The sequence below is a fragment of the Paramormyrops kingsleyae genome, unplaced genomic scaffold (genome assembly GCF_048594095.1).
Source record: "Paramormyrops kingsleyae isolate MSU_618 unplaced genomic scaffold, PKINGS_0.4 ups31, whole genome shotgun sequence".
NCBI lineage: Eukaryota > Metazoa > Chordata > Actinopteri > Osteoglossiformes > Mormyridae > Paramormyrops > Paramormyrops kingsleyae.
Window position 1 is genome coordinate 812,758 of NW_027325969.1, and position 15,221 is coordinate 827,978.

Here is a 15,221-nt window from a genome sequence, read left to right on the forward strand (position 1 = left end):
GAGTGACTAATAGACTGAGTGCTGTGAGGGGGGGGGCCCTGTCTGTGCGTGGCCCCCGTTTCCCGCCGTTTTTCTTTTTTTTTTTTTTTTTTTTTTTTTTTTAAAGGAAGGTGACACACTGTTTGTGCGGTGGACAGCTGCGCTGAGGTAAGGCATGATGTCATCTTTGCCTTTTGAATTTCCCCTCATGTTTGTTAAAATGATTGCTGTCTTTTGAGAGGACAGGAGGACAGGGAGGAGTCGGGGCCCCGAGGACGGCGGCTGCGACGCCCCTGGGCATTCTACTCCGAGCGGGGGCGTCACGCAGGCCCGGCTAACGGCGGCGGGCTTGGCGGCGGCCCCATATCGACTCGGGTCTCTCTTCATCCCGTATAAATCTTTCGCCTTTTACTAAAGATTTCCGTGGAGAGGGATAGCGATGAGTTCATGGTATTTTTGGAGGCTCTGCCCAAGCAGAGCTGCACTGCTGCTGTCAAAGGAAGACTGGGCCCGGCTTAGCGGCTGGCGTTAGGTGCCCGGTGGCGCGGCTGTGGTCTCCCTGGATCACGCGTGGACTCGCCGGGCGACACCTGCCAGAGGGGCTGGTGAGGGCTGAGCCGCGCCAGCTCCGTCGGCATCCCGCATGCCGGCGCCCGGCGGGGCGCAATTTGTGGGTATCGCTTCTCGGCCTTTTGGCTAAGATCAAGTGTAGTATCTGTTCTTATCAGTTTAATATCTGATACGTCCCCCATGGAGGGGACCACATATTAAACGGATTTTTGGAACAGGGAGCCGGAAGTGGGGCTTGCCCCGTCCGCTCCACGCATCGACCCGGTATTGCAGTGCTTCCGGGAATGGTGCACCTCTACTGCCCCCTGTTGTCGAAAGGCAGAACTGACTGACTGACTGACTGACTGACTGACTGACTGAGTGAGTGAGTGAGTGAGTGAGTGAGTGAGTGAGTGAGTGAGTGACTAATAGACTGAGTGCTGTGAGGGGGGGGGCCCTGTCTGTGCGTGGCCCCCGTTTCCCGCTGTTTTTCTTTTTTTTTTTTTTTTTTTTTTTTTTTTAAAGGAAGGTGACACACTGTTTGTGCGGTGGACAGCTGCGCTGAGGTAAGGCATGATGTCATCTTTGCCTTTTGAATTTCCCCTCATGTTTGTTAAAATGATTGCTGTCTTTTGAGAGGACAGGAGGACAGGGAGGAGTCGGGGCCCCGAGGACGGCGGCTGCGACGCCCCTGGGCATTCTACTCCGAGCGGGGGCGTCACGCAGGCCCGGCTAACGGCGGCGGGCTTGGCGGCGGCCCCATATCGACTCGGGTCTCTCTTCATCCCGTATAAATCTTTCGCCTTTTACTAAAGATTTCCGTGGAGAGGGATAGCGATGAGTTCATGGTATTTTTGGAGGCTCTGCCCAAGCAGAGCTGCACTGCTGCTGTCAAAGGAAGACTGGGCCCGGCTTAGCGGCTGGCGTTAGGTGCCCGGTGGCGCGGCTGTGGTCTCCCTGGATCACGCGTGGACTCGCCGGGCGACACCTGCCAGAGGGGCTGGTGAGGGCTGAGCCGCGCCAGCTCCGTCGGCATCCCGCATGCCGGCGCCCGGCGGGGCGCAATTTGTGGGTATCGCTTCTCGGCCTTTTGGCTAAGATCAAGTGTAGTATCTGTTCTTATCAGTTTAATATCTGATACGTCCCCCATGGAGGGGACCACATATTAAACGGATTTTTGGAACAGGGAGCCGGAAGTGGGGCTTGCCCCGTCCGCTCCACGCATCGACCCGGTATTGCAGTGCTTCCGGGAATGGTGCACCTCTACTGCCCCCTGTTGTCGAAAGGCAGAACTGACTGACTGACTGACTGACTGACTGACTGACTGAGTGAGTGAGTGAGTGAGTGAGTGACTAATAGACTGAGTGCTGTGAGGGGGGGGGCCCTGTCTGTGCGTGGCCCCCGTTTCCCGCCGTTTTTCTTTTTTTTTTTTTTTTTTTTTTTTTTTTAAAGGAAGGTGACACACTGTTTGTGCGGTGGACAGCTGCGCTGAGGTAAGGCATGATGTCATCTTTGCCTTTTGAATTTCCCCTCATGTTTGTTAAAATGATTGCTGTCTTTTGAGAGGACAGGAGGACAGGGAGGAGTCGGGGCCCCGAGGACGGCGGCTGCGACGCCCCTGGGCATTCTACTCCGAGCGGGGGCGTCACGCAGGCCCGGCTAACGGCGGCGGGCTTGGCGGCGGCCCCATATCGACTCGGGTCTCTCTTCATCCCGTATAAATCTTTCGCCTTTTACTAAAGATTTCCGTGGAGAGGGATAGCGATGAGTTCATGGTATTTTTGGAGGCTCTGCCCAAGCAGAGCTGCACTGCTGCTGTCAAAGGAAGACTGGGCCCGGCTTAGCGGCTGGCGTTAGGTGCCCGGTGGCGCGGCTGTGGTCTCCCTGGATCACGCGTGGACTCGCCGGGCGACACCTGCCAGAGGGGCTGGTGAGGGCTGAGCCGCGCCAGCTCCGTCGGCATCCCGCATGCCGGCGCCCGGCGGGGCGCAATTTGTGGGTATCGCTTCTCGGCCTTTTGGCTAAGATCAAGTGTAGTATCTGTTCTTATCAGTTTAATATCTGATACGTCCCCCATGGAGGGGACCACATATTAAACGGATTTTTGGAACAGGGAGCCGGAAGTGGGGCTTGCCCCGTCCGCTCCACGCATCGACCCGGTATTGCAGTGCTTCCGGGAATGGTGCACCTCTACTGCCCCCTGTTGTCGAAAGGCAGAACTGACTGACTGACTGACTGACTGACTGACTGACTGAGTGAGTGAGTGAGTGAGTGAGTGACTAATAGACTGAGTGCTGTGAGGGGGGGGGCCCTGTCTGTGCGTGGCCCCCGTTTCCCGCCGTTTTTCTTTTTTTTTTTTTTTTTTTTTTTTTTTTAAAGGAAGGTGACACACTGTTTGTGCGGTGGACAGCTGCGCTGAGGTAAGGCATGATGTCATCTTTGCCTTTTGAATTTCCCCTCATGTTTGTTAAAATGATTGCTGTCTTTTGAGAGGACAGGAGGACAGGGAGGAGTCGGGGCCCCGAGGACGGCGGCTGCGACGCCCCTGGGCATTCTACTCCGAGCGGGGGCGTCACGCAGGCCCGGCTAACGGCGGCGGGCTTGGCGGCGGCCCCATATCGACTCGGGTCTCTCTTCATCCCGTATAAATCTTTCGCCTTTTACTAAAGATTTCCGTGGAGAGGGATAGCGATGAGTTCATGGTATTTTTGGAGGCTCTGCCCAAGCAGAGCTGCACTGCTGCTGTCAAAGGAAGACTGGGCCCGGCTTAGCGGCTGGCGTTAGGTGCCCGGTGGCGCGGCTGTGGTCTCCCTGGATCACGCGTGGACTCGCCGGGCGACACCTGCCAGAGGGGCTGGTGAGGGCTGAGCCGCGCCAGCTCCGTCGGCATCCCGCATGCCGGCGCCCGGCGGGGCGCAATTTGTGGGTATCGCTTCTCGGCCTTTTGGCTAAGATCAAGTGTAGTATCTGTTCTTATCAGTTTAATATCTGATACGTCCCCCATGGAGGGGACCACATATTAAACGGATTTTTGGAACAGGGAGCCGGAAGTGGGGCTTGCCCCGTCCGCTCCACGCATCGACCCGGTATTGCAGTGCTTCCGGGAATGGTGCACCTCTACTGCCCCCTGTTGTCGAAAGGCAGAACTGACTGACTGACTGACTGACTGACTGAGTGAGTGAGTGAGTGAGTGAGTGAGTGAGTGACTAATAGACTGAGTGCTGTGAGGGGGGGGGGCCCTGTCTGTGCGTGGCCCCCGTTTCCCGCCGTTTTTCTTTTTTTTTTTTTTTTTTTTTTTTTTTTTAAAGGAAGGTGACACACTGTTTGTGCGGTGGACAGCTGCGCTGAGGTAAGGCATGATGTCATCTTTGCCTTTTGAATTTCCCCTCATGTTTGTTAAAATGATTGCTGTCTTTTGAGAGGACAGGAGGACAGGGAGGAGTCGGGGCCCCGAGGACGGCGGCTGCGACGCCCCTGGGCATTCTACTCCGAGCGGGGGCGTCACGCAGGCCCGGCTAACGGCGGCGGGCTTGGCGGCGGCCCCATATCGACTCGGGTCTCTCTTCATCCCGTATAAATCTTTCGCCTTTTACTAAAGATTTCCGTGGAGAGGGATAGCGATGAGTTCATGGTATTTTTGGAGGCTCTGCCCAAGCAGAGCTGCACTGCTGCTGTCAAAGGAAGACTGGGCCCGGCTTAGCGGCTGGCGTTAGGTGCCCGGTGGCGCGGCTGTGGTCTCCCTGGATCACGCGTGGACTCGCCGGGCGACACCTGCCAGAGGGGCTGGTGAGGGCTGAGCCGCGCCAGCTCCGTCGGCATCCCGCATGCCGGCGCCCGGCGGGGCGCAATTTGTGGGTATCGCTTCTCGGCCTTTTGGCTAAGATCAAGTGTAGTATCTGTTCTTATCAGTTTAATATCTGATACGTCCCCCATGGAGGGGACCACATATTAAACGGATTTTTGGAACAGGGAGCCGGAAGTGGGGCTTGCCCCGTCCGCTCCACGCATCGACCCGGTATTGCAGTGCTTCCGGGAATGGTGCACCTCTACTGCCCCCTGTTGTCGAAAGGCAGAACTGACTGACTGACTGACTGACTGACTGACTGACTGAGTGAGTGAGTGAGTGAGTGAGTGAGTGAGTGAGTGAGTGAGTGAGTGAGTGACTAATAGACTGAGTGCTGTGAGGGGGGGGGCCCTGTCTGTGCGTGGCCCCCGTTTCCCGCCGTTTTTCTTTTTTTTTTTTTTTTTTTTTTTTTTTTAAAGGAAGGTGACACACTGTTTGTGCGGTGGACAGCTGCGCTGAGGTAAGGCATGATGTCATCTTTGCCTTTTGAATTTCCCCTCATGTTTGTTAAAATGATTGCTGTCTTTTGAGAGGACAGGAGGACAGGGAGGAGTCGGGGCCCCGAGGACGGCGGCTGCGACGCCCCTGGGCATTCTACTCCGAGCGGGGGCGTCACGCAGGCCCGGCTAACGGCGGCGGGCTTGGCGGCGGCCCCATATCGACTCGGGTCTCTCTTCATCCCGTATAAATCTTTCGCCTTTTACTAAAGATTTCCGTGGAGAGGGATAGCGATGAGTTCATGGTATTTTTGGAGGCTCTGCCCAAGCAGAGCTGCACTGCTGCTGTCAAAGGAAGACTGGGCCCGGCTTAGCGGCTGGCGTTAGGTGCCCGGTGGCGCGGCTGTGGTCTCCCTGGATCACGCGTGGACTCGCCGGGCGACACCTGCCAGAGGGGCTGGTGAGGGCTGAGCCGCGCCAGCTCCGTCGGCATCCCGCATGCCGGCGCCCGGCGGGGCGCAATTTGTGGGTATCGCTTCTCGGCCTTTTGGCTAAGATCAAGTGTAGTATCTGTTCTTATCAGTTTAATATCTGATACGTCCCCCATGGAGGGGACCACATATTAAACGGATTTTTGGAACAGGGAGCCGGAAGTGGGGCTTGCCCCGTCCGCTCCACGCATCGACCCGGTATTGCAGTGCTTCCGGGAATGGTGCACCTCTACTGCCCCCTGTTGTCGAAAGGCAGAACTGACTGACTGACTGACTGACTGACTGACTGACTGAGTGAGTGAGTGAGTGAGTGAGTGAGTGAGTGAGTGAGTGAGTGAGTGAGTGAGTGAGTGACTAATAGACTGAGTGCTGTGAGGGGGGGGGCCCTGTCTGTGCGTGGCCCCCGTTTCCCGCCGTTTTTCTTTTTTTTTTTTTTTTTTTTTTTTTTTTAAAGGAAGGTGACACACTGTTTGTGCGGTGGACAGCTGCGCTGAGGTAAGGCATGATGTCATCTTTGCCTTTTGAATTTCCCCTCATGTTTGTTAAAATGATTGCTGTCTTTTGAGAGGACAGGAGGACAGGGAGGAGTCGGGGCCCCGAGGACGGCGGCTGCGACGCCCCTGGGCATTCTACTCCGAGCGGGGGCGTCACGCAGGCCCGGCTAACGGCGGCGGGCTTGGCGGCGGCCCCATATCGACTCGGGTCTCTCTTCATCCCGTATAAATCTTTCGCCTTTTACTAAAGATTTCCGTGGAGAGGGATAGCGATGAGTTCATGGTATTTTTGGAGGCTCTGCCCAAGCAGAGCTGCACTGCTGCTGTCAAAGGAAGACTGGGCCCGGCTTAGCGGCTGGCGTTAGGTGCCCGGTGGCGCGGCTGTGGTCTCCCTGGATCACGCGTGGACTCGCCGGGCGACACCTGCCAGAGGGGCTGGTGAGGGCTGAGCTGCGCCAGCTCCGTCGGCATCCCGCATGCCGGCGCCCGGCGGGGCGCAATTTGTGGGTATCGCTTCTCGGCCTTTTGGCTAAGATCAAGTGGATTTTACGCTCTTTTTATCGCTTTTAACGGACTGCGTCGGGTTTTTTAGAGGAAGGCACGGTGACCCTAATGCGTGACCAGTAGGTGGCTTGACCGCCGCTGCCACGGGGCGACCCGTGCCTTCCTTTTAGCCTTTTATCCCTGCTTTTATTTTCGTTTTTATTAGGCTGGGGATCCCGCAGTGGCTGGTGGCCTGTCCGCCGCCCTGCCGGGTGAACTGGTGTTTTTATTTTTTAGTTGCTTTTATAGTCTAGCATTCCTCGGCTCATCCCGGATTGGCGGACGGCGGCCGGACCACGGCGGACGTCGGGACCACGGCGGCAGGAGGACTCTGCTCCAGGAACGACGTCGGTGGACCATCCCGGATGTCGACGGCCGGCGGAGCTGCGAGGAAGCCCTTCAGCGGGCCGTGGCTGGTAGCAGGCGGTGGCCTGCGTAATACCGCCCGGTTCTGCTGGAGGGCCGAAGGGGAGGTAGGCACCTTCCCCGACCGCCTGGCCTTCATCCGGGAGGTGGCCTTCGGGGAGCTGGGCCTGCGCATGGAGGACATCCTGTGTGTGCAGCGGAATGGACCTTTCCAGTTCTTCGAGGTCACCCTGTCCACCGACGAGAGCTACACCAAGGTCCTGGAGCGGAGCAAGGAGAGGGCCCAGCACCCTCTCCTGGGACGATACACCGTTGAGCCGCTGTGGTGGCCCGACAAGCGGGTAATTACGGTACATTGTTTTAACCCGCATGTGTCCGGCGAAGCCGTCCGCCAGTTCTTGAACAAGTATGTGGACCTCTTTCCTGGCCACAAGGACATCCGGGATGAGCTGGGGATCTGGACTGGTCGACGCCAGTTCCAGGCCCGCCTGCGCCCGGACGCTAATGGGGCGGGCGGTTTTAGTCATCCCCCAGCCTATTTTAATCTACAGGGCAATAAGGCTTACTTGTTTTATTCCGGACAGCCTCCCTTCTGCCGACAGTGTCACACCTTTGGACATACTCTGGAGGGATGCGCCAACCTGCGCTGCCGCAACTGCCTGGAGCCGGGGCACATGGCCAGGGACTGCAAGGGCCCCCGTCGCTGCATCCACTGCAACGGTGAGGACCATCTGGCTCGTTCCTGCCCCCAACGGAAAACGTCATACGCCGACGCTCTGTTAGGCAGCAGAGCTGTCGGCAAGGAGAGTGGTGGGGGAGCGCAAGCCCCCACGTCCGGGCAGGAACAGTCGGCGGCGGGGGCAGGAGGAGATGCCCTGGCCGAGGTGGAGGAGGCCCCAGCGACAGCGACTGCAATGCAGGAGGGGTCTCCAGTCCTGGCTCCAGGTGTCAGCAGCAGGAGGAGAAAGAGCGGCGCATCCCCCCGGAGGAGGAAGAAGAGCAGAAGGGAGGCACAACCCGACGCATCCAGCCCTCCGGCTGCCACCTTGCCAGCAGTGGCGGCCGGGGACCAAGGCCGAGAGAGTCCCCCCTCCCCGACATTGGGGGCCCCCCATCTGGTGTGGGACTTGGGACAGTCCCCTGCGCCCCCCCAGGAGTACAGTAGTGTGCAGGACAAAGCAAATGAACAGGAGTACCTGGGGGGGCTGGAACTGGGGGGCCTTTTGGGTTTGACTGAGGAGGGGGGGCAGTAATGCGGTATTGTTTTTAATGGCTGGCTTTTATTATTTTAGTGTGTTGTTTGTAATTGTATTTTACCTTTTTAACATTTCATGGCCAATTTTAATATTGTCACCTTGAATGTCAGGGGTTTGAGGAACGTTTTAAAGCGCACATCTGTTTTTAATCAGCTGGCATCTTCTCCCTTCAGCATTTGTTTTCTGCAGGAAGTCCACCTCCGGGACCAGCTGGACGAGGCTCTCTTTTCACGACAATGGAAGAGGGGTAGATCCTACTGGAGCGTAGGTGGTGTCCACTCCTCAGGCGTCGGGATCCTTTTTGGCGACCGCGCCTTTGAAGAAGTAAGATCGTTTACCGTTCTTCAAGGTAGGGTTTTGGGGGTGGACGCCACATGGAGGGGACAGCGCCTCCGGGCCATATGTGTCTACGCTCCAGTGGAGGCCTCGTCCCGTATAACTCTCTTTGAAGAGTTGTCCCCGTTCTGTGTCACAGATCGACACTTGATTTTAGGAGGGGACTTTAACATCTCGTTGGAGGGTAGACAGGATGTCAGCTCTGGGCACTTTCGCCATTTTATTCGTTCCTTTAAACTTGTTGATGGTTTTAAGATATGCAACCCCAGCATGCCGGGCTTCACCTGGCACAATAGTCGCGGAGCCAGCAGTCGCATCGACTATATTTTAGCCTCACCCCCCGTTGTTTTTAAAAAGGTGTCCCTCTCCCCACAGTGGCCCACTGACCACTTGGCAGTGGAGGCCACTGTTTCCATAGACGCCCCTGAATATGGGGGTGGCTATTGGAAAATGAACCTGCAGATCCTGGAGGAGAGCGATTTTAGACACCTTTTTTTAGATCACTTCTCCGAGTGGCAGAAGGACAAGCCTACCTTCCCCTCCGTGGCCGAATGGTGGGAGAGTGTGAAGGACAGGATCCGAACCTTCTCCATGCAGTACAGCAAGCAGCGCAGGATGGAGAAGAAATTCTCCATTCTGCAGCTGGAGAGAAGGTTGCGGGATGAATACGCCGCTCACAACAGCGGGGGCACCATCGACCACGAGCGACTGCTTGATATAAAGGGTGAGCTGAGGCGCCTGCATGCACAGGCTGCCTCGGCTCAAATGCTCCGCGACAGAATGTTCTTTTTGGAAAACAATGAAAAGTGCAATACTCATTTTTTCCAGAGAGCCAGGGAAGCCCGGGAGGAGAAGACCTTCGACTCTCTCCGGGCCTTAAACGGCGAAACGGTAACAATAACATCAGACATGCTGGAGGTTGCTAAATTGTTTTATCACAATCTTTTTAAGGTTAGGGATACGGACCCGGTTGCAGGGGAGCGGTTCCTAGACAACATCTCACCTTGCCTTCCCAGTGACATTCGTGACGGCTTAGAAGCCCCCATCACCTTGGCCGAGCTGACCGCAGTGCTTGGCAAGATGAACCGCCGCAAGGTACCGGGCCTTGATGGGCTCCCGGTGGAATTTTATTCCACTTTTTGGGATGTCCTCGGGCCGGAATTACTGCAGGTTGTAGAGGACGTTCAGCGCCGGGGTTTGCTCACTAGGAGCATGAGGTCAGGGGTTCTTTCTTTGTTGCACAAGAAGGGTGATCGTGCCGACCTTGGCAACTGGAGGCCCCTGACCATGCTTTGTGTAGACACAAAGCTCATCGCAAAGACCCTTACAGAACGCCTGAAGAAGGCCATGGCTCATCTGGTTCACAGCGATCAGACGTGTGGAGTACCGGGTCGATCGGCGACGTGGAACCTCCATCTCATCCGCGACGCCATCGCCTGGGTGGAGGACAGGAACCTCCCTCTCCTGCTGGTCAGCTTGGACCAGGAGAAAGCCTTCGACCGGGTAGATCACCGCTTCCTGTTTCAAGTATTGGGTAAGTTTGGCTTTGGACCCAATTACCTGGGGTGGTTACACACTTTGTATAACGAAGTTGGGAGCCATGTTGTTATCAATGGCTTCCTGAGTGACTTGGTGCCCCAGCTGAGTGGAGTGAGGCAGGGATGTCCCCTCTCCCCCCTCCTCTACGCGCTCTATATAGAGCCACTGGCGTGCGCCATTCGCGCCCACCCCGGGGTCGATGGCCTTCTTATCCCAGGAAGTCGGGGGAAAACTGTTAAACTGACCCAGTACGCAGACGACACCACCCTTTTCGTCTGCTCGGATCAGTCTCTCGGTCATGCCATGAGCCTTGTTCATGCGTTCGGTAGGGCCTCCGGCGCGACGCTCAACCTCAGTAAGTCGGTGGCCAAGTATTTCGGCAGCTGGAAGGCGAGGGAGGGCGTCGCAGGGGGTCTCACCCTCTGTGACGGACCTCTCAAAGTGTTGGGGGTCAACTTCCTTTCGGATGGTGCCGCCCGTTTGAACTGGGAGGAGCGGTTGGCGATCGCCAGGCGGAAGATCGGACTGTGGAAGTCCAGGTCCCTGTCCTTCCAAGGTAAGGTCTTAGCCTTAAAAGTGGATATTCTTCCCACCCTGCTCTACCTTGCACATGTGTACCCTTTGCCCCGCTTCATGCGCAGAGGCCTGACGAGAGACGTTTTCAACCTCGTCTGGGGGGGCAGGTACGAGTACGTGCGTAGGGAAGTGATGTATCTCGGAAAGGACAGTGGGGGGAGGGATGTTATTGACTTTCCTCTCAAGCTTGACTGCCTGTTCTTCTCGCAGCTCTGCACGCGCCTGGCAGCTCCCCTCGAGCACCCCCATCAGCACTTTGTGCGTCTGTGGCTGGCTCTCCCCATGAGACGCCTGGTGGCGTCGTGGACCAACCTCGGCCCCAAGGCTGAGACCCTGCCGGCCCACTACAGCCACGCTGTCAAGTGGAGTAAGTTTATTCCGGCAGGTGTCAAGACAGAGGCCTTGACCAAGCATAGAGCGCTTTACAGGGCTTTGCTTGGTCATAGGGATACTCGGGCCATGTTGGGCCTGGAGGAAGGCACATGGGCGAGAATCCAGCCTAAGGGTTTGGATCACAGGCTGCAGGACCTGAACTGGCAGTGCCTTCATGGTAAGCTGCCAGTCAGGGACGTCTTACATAGGCATAAGCTGACCAGACACCCCCGCTGCCCCAGGGCCGAGTGCAGCGAGGATGAGACCATCAGGCACGTGTTTTGGGACTGTGGGCATGCACAGAGAGTTTGGGGGTTGGTAGCGGGCCTGTGTGGACGTGTGGACCCGCAGCCCGGTCTGACCTACGACAAGGTGTTGAAGGGGTGGGACCCCAAGCTCCATAACCCCTTCGGCCCCTGGATGTGGCTGCTGGTCAGCATTACCAAGCGAGAGCTGTGGAATGCCAGGACCGCGCTCATCCGCAGAGGGGTTCATCTGGAGGCACAAGGGGTGTTCCGTAAAATCCGGGCCGACTTGGGTTTCAGGATGGAGACTGACGTCATCCAGCGGGGCTATCACGAGGCCAAGGAGAGGTGGAAGGGCCTCTTTTGGCTTTAGCTCCGTTTCGTTTAGGTGGTGACGCTCCATTCTACAGGGTGGACATGACGCACCTTTCTGGAGCACACAGAAGGTACTTTGGGTTTTAGGTGAGTGTGCTTTGTTTTTTTGTGCGTGTGTTGTATTTTAAATACTTTTTTAATAATTGCATGTACAGAATTTATTGTGCACTACTGGTTGATCACTTTTAGCACGTATTTATTAATATTAACATTATCTATTAACATTTTAATCTATTTGGTGTGCTTTGTTTCTGTGATTAACCGTATTTTATGCCCGAAGTCTCAGATTTTATGTGTGTGGATGGTGCATAACCCTGTTTTAACCCGACCCTTGTGTTTGAAATTTGTGGTCTGTGGGTCTGTTCCTCTTTTAAGGTTTTAACCTTTTAATGGCTTGCATTTGAGGTGACATTTTATTTGTAGAAATGGCCAGATGAATGTAATTAAAGGGTAAATGTGTGTAATTTTAATTGTCGATTTTATTACTGTTTTGATTATTTTATGGTATATAGTTCTGCATAATTTGTTTGTTTAATACTGTTTTAATATGTCTTATTATTATGATTCTATTGTATTGCCATTGATGTGTATTATGTTAAAAATTTCAACCTTTTACATTGTTGTAATATTTGTTTATGATGTATGCTGGAAAGGTTGTTTTAATATGCATGGATGACGATGCCAATTTTAAAAGTGTAGGTTTGATGTTTATATGTTTTGATAAGGTGGTGTTGATTTAAATGATGTGCAGAACTGTTTAATAAAGTATGGAAAAAAAAAAAAATCTGTTCTTATCAGTTTAATATCTGATACGTCCCCCATGGAGGGGACCACATATTAAACGGATTTTTGGAACAGGGAGCCGGAAGTGGGGCTTGCCCCGTCCGCTCCACGCATCGACCCGGTATTGCAGTGCTTCCGGGAATGGTGCACCTCTACTGCCCCCTGTTGTCGAAAGGCAGAACTGACTGACTGACTGACTGACTGACTGACTGACTGAGTGAGTGAGTGAGTGAGTGAGTGACTAATAGACTGAGTGCTGTGAGGGGGGGGGCCCTGTCTGTGCGTGGCCCCCGTTTCCCGCCGTTTTTCTTTTTTTTTTTTTTTTTTTTTTTTTTTTTAAAGGAAGGTGACACACTGTTTGTGCGGTGGACAGCTGCGCTGAGGTAAGGCATGATGTCATCTTTGCCTTTTGAATTTCCCCTCATGTTTGTTAAAATGATTGCTGTCTTTTGAGAGGACAGGAGGACAGGGAGGAGTCGGGGCCCCGAGGACGGCGGCTGCGACGCCCCTGGGCATTCTACTCCGAGCGGGGGCGTCACGCAGGCCCGGCTAACGGCGGCGGGCTTGGCGGCGGCCCCATATCGACTCGGGTCTCTCTTCATCCCGTATAAATCTTTCGCCTTTTACTAAAGATTTCCGTGGAGAGGGATAGCGATGAGTTCATGGTATTTTTGGAGGCTCTGCCCAAGCAGAGCTGCACTGCTGCTGTCAAAGGAAGACTGGGCCCGGCTTAGCGGCTGGCGTTAGGTGCCCGGTGGCGCGGCTGTGGTCTCCCTGGATCACGCGTGGACTCGCCGGGCGACACCTGCCAGAGGGGCTGGTGAGGGCTGAGCCGCGCCAGCTCCGTCGGCATCCCGCATGCCGGCGCCCGGCGGGGCGCAATTTGTGGGTATCGCTTCTCGGCCTTTTGGCTAAGATCAAGTGTAGTATCTGTTCTTATCAGTTTAATATCTGATACGTCCCCCATGGAGGGGACCACATATTAAACGGATTTTTGGAACAGGGAGCCGGAAGTGGGGCTTGCCCCGTCCGCTCCACGCATCGACCCGGTATTGCAGTGCTTCCGGGAATGGTGCACCTCTACTGCCCCCTGTTGTCGAAAGGCAGAACTGACTGACTGACTGACTGACTGACTGACTGACTGAGTGAGTGAGTGAGTGAGTGAGTGACTAATAGACTGAGTGCTGTGAGGGGGGGGGCCCTGTCTGTGCGTGGCCCCCGTTTCCCGCCGTTTTTCTTTTTTTTTTTTTTTTTTTTTTTTTTTTAAAGGAAGGTGACACACTGTTTGTGCGGTGGACAGCTGCGCTGAGGTAAGGCATGATGTCATCTTTGCCTTTTGAATTTCCCCTCATGTTTGTTAAAATGATTGCTGTCTTTTGAGAGGACAGGAGGACAGGGAGGAGTCGGGGCCCCGAGGACGGCGGCTGCGACGCCCCTGGGCATTCTACTCCGAGCGGGGGCGTCACGCAGGCCCGGCTAACGGCGGCGGGCTTGGCGGCGGCCCCATATCGACTCGGGTCTCTCTTCATCCCGTATAAATCTTTCGCCTTTTACTAAAGATTTCCGTGGAGAGGGATAGCGATGAGTTCATGGTATTTTTGGAGGCTCTGCCCAAGCAGAGCTGCACTGCTGCTGTCAAAGGAAGACTGGGCCCGGCTTAGCGGCTGGCGTTAGGTGCCCGGTGGCGCGGCTGTGGTCTCCCTGGATCACGCGTGGACTCGCCGGGCGACACCTGCCAGAGGGGCTGGTGAGGGCTGAGCCGCGCCAGCTCCGTCGGCATCCCGCATGCCGGCGCCCGGCGGGGCGCAATTTGTGGGTATCGCTTCTCGGCCTTTTGGCTAAGATCAAGTGTAGTATCTGTTCTTATCAGTTTTTCCAGTTTTTATTAGTTTAGGCACCCAGCTAGGACACGTCGACTCCCTGCCCGGCTCCCGAGGACTCTCTTGCCCACCATCGCCAGGATGTCCGGGAGCCCACACAGGACCGTCGTAGTCATCCGGCATACAGCAGCCTTCAGGTGGATCCACCAGGAGGAACCGGAGAGTTTCCCGGAGAGACTGGCCTTCATCCGGGAGGTGCTCTTCGGCCTCCTGGGACTCACTATGGAAGACATCATCTGTGTGCAGCGCAACCAGTCTTCAGCCTTCTTTTATGTGACTTGCATCACGGAAGAAGGCTACAAGAAGATGTTGGCTGCATGCAGCTGCTTGGAGAAAGAGCTTCACCGGATGCACTACGACGTGGAGCCACTGTGGAAGCTGGATCGGAGAGTGATCACCGTCCACGTCCTGGACCCCTTCGTTCCAGCTGAAGCGGTGGCGGCCTTCCTGGGCAGGTTTGTCGACGTGGTCCCTGGGCACAGGGACGTGAGAGACCAGCTGGGTGTCTGGACTGGGCGCAGGCAGTTCCGGGTGTGCCTGCGCCCCGACGCTAGCTCCCCTGACGGGTATAGCCACCCACCTGCTTATTTTATTATAGGTCGTTGCAAGGGCTACCTTTTTTACTCCGGGCAACCCTCCTCCTGCCGCTTGTGCCACGGCCTGGGCCACACCGCGGACTCCTGTACCACCATGAAGTGCTGGAGATGCCTGGACGTCGGTCACCTGGCGAAGGACTGCAAGGGCCCCCTCCGGTGTAACCTGTGCAGAGGTGAGGACCATCTGGCTCGGAGCTGCCCTCAGCGCAAACCGTCCTGGGCCGACGCCGTTGCTCGGGGTTCGGCTGTGGACGGGGCCCGACAGCAGGCACTGCCGGGCTGCGCTGAGATGCACGGGGGAGCCGAGAGGGGAGCTGAGAACAGCGAGGAACAGCCCTTCGCCGGTGCCGATGGGGAGTCCACGGCCTCCAGCGCTTCGGTGGAGTCCCCTGGTAAGGGTCAAGTGGCCGTGGCTGAAAAGCGCGCAACCTCTCCCTCCAGGTTTGTCCAATGCAGGAGGAGGAAGAAGGCCCGGAGGAATGAGGACACTGCTTTAGGCCGAGAAGCGATCTTCCCCTTAGAGCAAATTGATTTGCAAAGTGTTTTGGTCTCCCCCCAAG

General features: G+C 55.9%; 17 non-coding genes and 1 pseudogene across 17 annotated transcripts; all 18 read left to right on the forward strand.

The window, feature by feature from the left end:
• Positions 1 to 346: 346 nt before the first annotated feature.
• On the forward strand, positions 347 to 460 carry LOC140584855 (U5 spliceosomal RNA). The gene has a single exon (XR_011986817.1). It is a non-coding gene; the product is annotated as a U5 spliceosomal RNA (small nuclear RNA).
• A 195-nt stretch (positions 461 to 655) lies between these two features.
• On the forward strand, positions 656 to 847 carry LOC140585351 (U2 spliceosomal RNA). Its single transcript, XR_011987311.1, has one exon. It is a non-coding gene; the product is annotated as a U2 spliceosomal RNA (small nuclear RNA).
• Positions 848 to 1,293: 446 nt separating this feature from the next.
• On the forward strand, positions 1,294 to 1,407 carry LOC140584856 (U5 spliceosomal RNA). Its single transcript, XR_011986818.1, has one exon. It is a non-coding gene; the product is annotated as a U5 spliceosomal RNA (small nuclear RNA).
• A 195-nt stretch (positions 1,408 to 1,602) lies between these two features.
• LOC140585352 (U2 spliceosomal RNA) lies at positions 1,603 to 1,794 on the forward strand. The gene has a single exon (XR_011987312.1). It is a non-coding gene; the product is annotated as a U2 spliceosomal RNA (small nuclear RNA).
• A 426-nt stretch (positions 1,795 to 2,220) lies between these two features.
• Positions 2,221 to 2,334, forward strand: LOC140584857 (U5 spliceosomal RNA). Its single transcript, XR_011986819.1, has one exon. It is a non-coding gene; the product is annotated as a U5 spliceosomal RNA (small nuclear RNA).
• Positions 2,335 to 2,529: 195 nt separating this feature from the next.
• Positions 2,530 to 2,721, forward strand: LOC140585353 (U2 spliceosomal RNA). The gene has a single exon (XR_011987313.1). It is a non-coding gene; the product is annotated as a U2 spliceosomal RNA (small nuclear RNA).
• A 426-nt stretch (positions 2,722 to 3,147) lies between these two features.
• LOC140584858 (U5 spliceosomal RNA) lies at positions 3,148 to 3,261 on the forward strand. Its single transcript, XR_011986820.1, has one exon. It is a non-coding gene; the product is annotated as a U5 spliceosomal RNA (small nuclear RNA).
• A 195-nt stretch (positions 3,262 to 3,456) lies between these two features.
• On the forward strand, positions 3,457 to 3,648 carry LOC140585354 (U2 spliceosomal RNA). The gene has a single exon (XR_011987314.1). It is a non-coding gene; the product is annotated as a U2 spliceosomal RNA (small nuclear RNA).
• A 428-nt stretch (positions 3,649 to 4,076) lies between these two features.
• LOC140584859 (U5 spliceosomal RNA) lies at positions 4,077 to 4,190 on the forward strand. Its single transcript, XR_011986821.1, has one exon. It is a non-coding gene; the product is annotated as a U5 spliceosomal RNA (small nuclear RNA).
• Positions 4,191 to 4,385: 195 nt separating this feature from the next.
• Positions 4,386 to 4,577, forward strand: LOC140585355 (U2 spliceosomal RNA). The gene has a single exon (XR_011987315.1). It is a non-coding gene; the product is annotated as a U2 spliceosomal RNA (small nuclear RNA).
• Positions 4,578 to 5,031: 454 nt separating this feature from the next.
• LOC140584860 (U5 spliceosomal RNA) lies at positions 5,032 to 5,145 on the forward strand. The gene has a single exon (XR_011986822.1). It is a non-coding gene; the product is annotated as a U5 spliceosomal RNA (small nuclear RNA).
• A 195-nt stretch (positions 5,146 to 5,340) lies between these two features.
• Positions 5,341 to 5,532, forward strand: LOC140585356 (U2 spliceosomal RNA). The gene has a single exon (XR_011987316.1). It is a non-coding gene; the product is annotated as a U2 spliceosomal RNA (small nuclear RNA).
• A 462-nt stretch (positions 5,533 to 5,994) lies between these two features.
• On the forward strand, positions 5,995 to 6,108 carry LOC140584861 (U5 spliceosomal RNA). Its single transcript, XR_011986823.1, has one exon. It is a non-coding gene; the product is annotated as a U5 spliceosomal RNA (small nuclear RNA).
• Positions 6,109 to 12,151: 6,043 nt separating this feature from the next.
• Positions 12,152 to 12,340, forward strand: LOC140584140 (U2 spliceosomal RNA). The gene has a single exon (XR_011986170.1). It is a non-coding gene; the product is annotated as a U2 spliceosomal RNA (small nuclear RNA).
• A 427-nt stretch (positions 12,341 to 12,767) lies between these two features.
• LOC140584863 (U5 spliceosomal RNA) lies at positions 12,768 to 12,881 on the forward strand. Its single transcript, XR_011986825.1, has one exon. It is a non-coding gene; the product is annotated as a U5 spliceosomal RNA (small nuclear RNA).
• A 195-nt stretch (positions 12,882 to 13,076) lies between these two features.
• Positions 13,077 to 13,268, forward strand: LOC140585357 (U2 spliceosomal RNA). The gene has a single exon (XR_011987317.1). It is a non-coding gene; the product is annotated as a U2 spliceosomal RNA (small nuclear RNA).
• Positions 13,269 to 13,694: 426 nt separating this feature from the next.
• LOC140584864 (U5 spliceosomal RNA) lies at positions 13,695 to 13,808 on the forward strand. The gene has a single exon (XR_011986826.1). It is a non-coding gene; the product is annotated as a U5 spliceosomal RNA (small nuclear RNA).
• Positions 13,809 to 14,003: 195 nt separating this feature from the next.
• On the forward strand, positions 14,004 to 14,107 carry LOC140584232 (U2 spliceosomal RNA; annotated as a pseudogene).
• The last annotated feature ends 1,114 nt before the right edge of the window (positions 14,108 to 15,221 follow it).